Raw genomic sequence first — 5,927 nt, forward strand, 5'->3', positions numbered from 1 at the left:
TCTAGTTATCAATGTGGCTTCTGTGTATGCAATTAATTTCTGAGAAAAAATTAAATTATTTTTAAAAAATTTTTAGCATGTTCGTACAGTTTTTTTTTCATTTTGGCATTGGTTATGTAATATTCTATAAACAAATGTCACCCAATGCTAAAATCTGTCCTTAAAAATTAAATATTAGTTGAAAACACGCTAGTATTAAACTACACAAAAATGTTAAATACTCTGTATTTATTTCACCATTGTTTATATTAATTACGTATAACAATATGCAGTTTGCTATAATTATTGTTTAGTTAAGTAAAAATGTTTTATGATTACTTTTTAGTCTTTAATCATAGAAATGTTGAGATATGAGTATTTTATCGACAATTATCACTTACATCAGGAGTGCTTGGTGCTGTATTTCAATAGGAGTCACGTATGACGCCTCTGTTGTACTGCACAGAATTGCACGAAGGACAAGGGTAAAAGATAGTCACAAATAAAACAGAATCAAATATAAAAAGTAATGTGATGATGATGATACCATATAGGTAATGTTTTTCATCACTTTCATATCAGTATTATAAAAAGCATAATATACCATGTATTTTCGTACCAGTGTAGCCTATTTATGGTCTCAAAGAACTATCCATCGGACATGAAAAAGTTTCCAACGAAATATTTTTAAACGGCAATTTTCTTTTTGTAACAAATTATTTAAAGGAACAATAATCCAAAACTTGGGTGTAACTATTTATATTTATTGTTTTCCGTAATCTGTGGGATAACGAAGATTTCCATTCCAATTATAAATTTGATGAACTATATGAATAATAAATTAAAGATATATGTAGCAATTATTTTATTACCCTGGAGTAACAACATATTGTAATGACGGAAACGCAACTTTCTCTCATACAGACCAAAAGCCCCTGCTGTTATGTTCTCTATTTTCTACAAAGCTTTATTTAACAGTTTAATAAGCAAATAAAATATTATGGTGGTAAGTATTTCTTTTTAAATAAATTTACTACCCCACTGTGTCCACAAATATAACTCACCCAGCTCTGCTTTCATAAAAACGCAAATAGTATCAAACTGTAAAGACAGAAAAGCGACTTTTCCCATACAGACCAAAAGCCCATGCTGTTCTATATTTTCCACAAAGCTTAATTTAATAGTTTAATTTACAAATAAAATATTATGACAGTATTTCTGTTTAAATAAATTTACTAACCCAGTGTGTCCTAAATATAACTCACCCAGCTCTGCTTTCATAAAAACTATAAATAGTATCAAACTGTAAAGACAGAAAAGCGACTTTTCCCATACAGACCAAAACCCCATGCTGTTCTATATTTTCTACAAAGCTTCATTTAATAGTTTAATTTACAAATAAAATATTATGACAGTATTTCTGTTTAAATAAATTTACTACCCCAGTGTGTCCCAGATACAACTCACCAGCTCTACTTTCATACAAATGGTTCTATCTACAATAATAGTCATATAGCAATCATTGTTTAGTGAGCTTTGGACCACGACTCATTGATACCTCATGAGATTGATGACGTCAGAAACAGATTTGGCAGCTGACAGTCACCAGTTCCCCGCTGACGATAATCGAGGAACGGATGAGCACGAGTACTAATCGTCAAGTCACATATCAATCATCGGTTAGTGAGATTTTGACCACGTCGCAATGATAGGTCATGAAATTGATAGGTCACAAGGCACTCGTAGAGTGTAATCGAGGAACGGATTAAAATGAGCACTAATCGTCAAGTCACATAACAATCATTGTTTAGTGCGCTTTGGGCCATATCCTATTTATAACTCATGAGATTGATGATTTAGGAACTTGATAGACAGCTACCAGTCTCAAAGTCCCCGCTAACGGTAATCTAGGAACGAAATAACACGATTACTATAGTTATTGCTCGCTTTCAATGCTTTCAAACCTCGCAATAATATTTTAACAGTTCATGAAGGAAAGGTTAGTTTTTAACGTGCAAAAATCAGTACTACGAGTACAGTATTACGTTTCGAGATCTGCAATCTGAGCTCTTCCTCAGGAAATAGCATAACACAACTTTAATCTAGAATTAAATAATCAAAAATAACGTTGTAATTTTTTAACTTTCAAAAGAAGTTAAGGGATTCTTCTATGTATTGATATTATAAAAAAATATACCCAAATAATTTATATATAGATATATTTAAAAATTATAATTTATATAATTATAAAGATATTTATATAGTTATAAAATTTATAACTATATATAACATATATATATATATATCCTTTTAAATTTAATTAATGCCCAAACGTCCACCATTTATATTTTCCATATTTATTCGTAAATAACTTTACAAACTTAAGTCTGATTGCAGTAAAAATAATTAATTTATTAAAAATACAAGGATACCAAGTTTAAGATAATCGGTTTGAGAAATAAGTAAGATAATTTAATTTTAAAAGGCCATGTAGCCTACTATAGTATAATAGTAACTGTCATTATGTGAGACCACTACTTGTGAGGCACAACAATCAGCTGTTTCAATTTTAGCTGCTCTAATTAGATTGTTATAAACATTAAATATTAATTAAATTGTTGGTCTGTAGACATTGTGTCCTGAGGAGTAACCTTAAATATGTAACCTTAAAAGTGTAACGTAACTGTTTATTGATGAAGGATTTAAGAAGAAAAAAGAATAGATCAAAAATACGGGAAGAGGTTTTTTATGTGTAGCCTAATAGAGAGGAATTCGTTTTATATTAATTCAAACCAAGTCACAATAATTTCTATATACAGGGAATATCATTCAGTATATTTTTAGAATTCATTTTTTGCTTATAATTTATATTGCTAAACAAAAATACCATTAAATAATTACACTCAAACAAATATTAAGTACATTTATAGAAATCTGACCAAACGTATCAATATTAATATAGCGTCATATACTGGTTTATTGTGAAATAATATTCCTTATGACTACTTTGAAACTAGATCCATCCGATTAGTGATCCGTCATACACATGTTTCAGGATATAATACAATTATGACAAATATAATATGTGACAAATATCACATAAGGTTCTTTGCTTCTAGCACATTTAATCTATACTAATGTAATTTCAGAAAGACGATTGCTTCAGATGTTACAGTAGCATACTTAAAGTATCAGCAAGCTATCCTAAGTTCTCTTAGCGTAAAAATCATGTTTTGATTGTAAAAGACCTCTTTCTTTATAAAAGAAGATTCTCCTGAAATTGTAATAAGGACACTTGATGTCACTTTGAGTGTTCATCGCGCATCAGCAACTGAATCCTCTACAGATTCAGAATGAGGCTGGATTCTTACTAATTAAAAAGAAAGCAACTTTGTTAACCACTAATTAATGTCACTAATAAGCCCGTTTGTTGGACTTGTCTGATCTGTACTGAATTTGAAATTTAACGTTAATTCAAGTTCTCTGGGAATCCAAATTAATATGATATTGTTAATTAAAGCGCGTATAAAATATTTAACCCCAAATTAATTTTATTAATTCATCGTAAACGATAATACATGTAATTTTATGAAAAAACTGAATCTTCCGTTGGTTGCTTAATAGCTACTCAAACAGATTTCCCTTCAGAATATGTCCTATTGCTATGTAAATGTACTCATTTATGTATTACTTATTAACTACAAAATACATTTTAAGGCTAATATTTTCGATGCGATTGGAGAGAAATTCTATGAATACGAGTTAATAAAAAACCAACATAATAAACGCAGTTGGGACAATAATATAAAATACCAAATAATAAAAATAAAGCACGAAATCACTCTCTATATATTAAGCACAATATCCTCGCTAACTCGGTGGTTATAAATGGGTTATAACCCCTAGTAGAACTATATTTTGTTTTTCACAAAGATTAAATTTAACACACGTATATCTTATACTCTCATAATAAAAATAACAGAATATGTCATGAAGATAAAAAACCGATATGGGTTGAAATGGAATGGTTGTGGTAACAGTAAAATGCTACTAAGGCACTTTTACAAAAATGCATAGACTGGATGTATAGTCCTGTGAATTAGAGAATTGCTCAAGGAAATATGCATGCATCTATCGTTGGATGGAAGTGATAGATAAACGATGGGACCTAACATGTGTAACGACCCACTCAGAGAACGCTTATCGTAAGCAGCTTAAATGTCAACTGTTTTCAGTCAACTGCTGTTATTTTACAGACTCTTAAGTTGCTTGCAGAGTTTCAAAATAATAGATTTAAGTTTTACGTAATTTTCTCAATTCTTTACTAACGATCAAAACTATGATTATTCGCAAATACATTTTAAAATTATGGTCCTGACATCAAATCGTATCGCTGTCTAGTCTTTCTGTCCCTTTGTGAAATAATCTTGGTAGAAAGAGCCTAAAAATATCTACATAAGTATTAAAAACATAAGTTCTAGGTTCATGGAAGAAACCTATTGCTTTTGGAATCAAAATATCAAAGGGCAGTCCGTCCTTCTGTATATCAGTTCGTCTGCCCCTGTTATACGATAACCCTTTATGGAAAGGTCCTAGAGAGTTAGTACTTAGTTCATAGAAGAATCCGATTGATTTTTATATTAAAAGGTTGAAGGGCAGACCGTCCGTCTGTCTGTCAATAACTCTTTACTCTTTCGAGAAGTTCTGCTTGACTAATTGGATTCTGTGATTATTGGATTCTAAAAGTAATTCTTGTAATTCCATCATATTACTCGTGTATATTCACACTATAAAATATTAAAACTAAAACAAACTCAATTTTATAGGGATTTCCGTGTTTACAAGAGGGGCATCAAATATAGCTTTTCACTAAAGAAGGAATGTCTACCAAGTATTCCTTTATTCGGTTATAGTAATGTAGAATGTTCTGATCTCCACATCTTATCATATTTTAATGGACTAGATCCGTAAACACGAGGGCTGCGATAGGAAAAGTAACGTTTCGTTTATTGTGATAAAATCCTTAGTAGCTATGAGATTAAGTTACTTGTGTTGCTAGGCGACGAAACCTCAAGTCGAAAGTATCAATATAGAGTTCGTGACGAGTAGATAATATGTAGTCAAAGTGTTTCTAATGTGCTTATAAACTCAATTTGTAATTCTAAAGATTGCGTTTGTATTTACATTTTATAAATATCAACCAAATAAAGATAACAGGATATACATATCATTCAAAGTCAAATACATATCACTACCATAATTCTTTACCTACACATTTTAAATAAAATCCATTATCATGTTACAGGTCATGAACTGTACTTACTTTTATCGTATCATCTTAATGTCAGGATTTATGGGTATTAACGTTTTACTGATAACAATGAGAATGTACCGTTAGCTTTTAAATTATTGCAACTCCAGATGCGTTAAAGATCAAGAACGTTCCAAAGTTTGTTTCTGAAACCGTTTAGAGTTTAAAGAGATACACTTAGCCACCTCTAGTCGAGACAGATTGCCTTAGTTTGTTAATAGCACAATTTGTACACAAATGCCTCTATAACTGACAAACCTCAGTCTGACTGTGATATATCGGTCCACTTATGCTATTTGTTCTCCCTAAGCTCCAGACATTTATAAGACAAATACAGCCGTCCCTCTGTGGCAATCCCGGCGCTCGCAAGTCTCATTCCCTGGACACCAATTTTGTTCCTTCACGACATCTTCTGGCATCCACTGGAATGTTTGAAAACCTTTCACTCGATAAAGATTTTAATTTATGCCAACTTGGGAGTTCTCTGATAATTCTTTATTGTACACAGTTACTGAGATAAACTCATACAACAAAAATAATGGGGGAAATTAAATTAAATCTGGTCTTCAGTAAAATAAATACCGTAACAAAAATCATACATTTTATATAATACATTTATTTTATAATATAAATAGAT

This window comes from Homalodisca vitripennis, chromosome 1 (assembly GCF_021130785.1).
Source record: "Homalodisca vitripennis isolate AUS2020 chromosome 1, UT_GWSS_2.1, whole genome shotgun sequence".
Classification (NCBI taxonomy): domain Eukaryota; kingdom Metazoa; phylum Arthropoda; class Insecta; order Hemiptera; family Cicadellidae; genus Homalodisca; species Homalodisca vitripennis.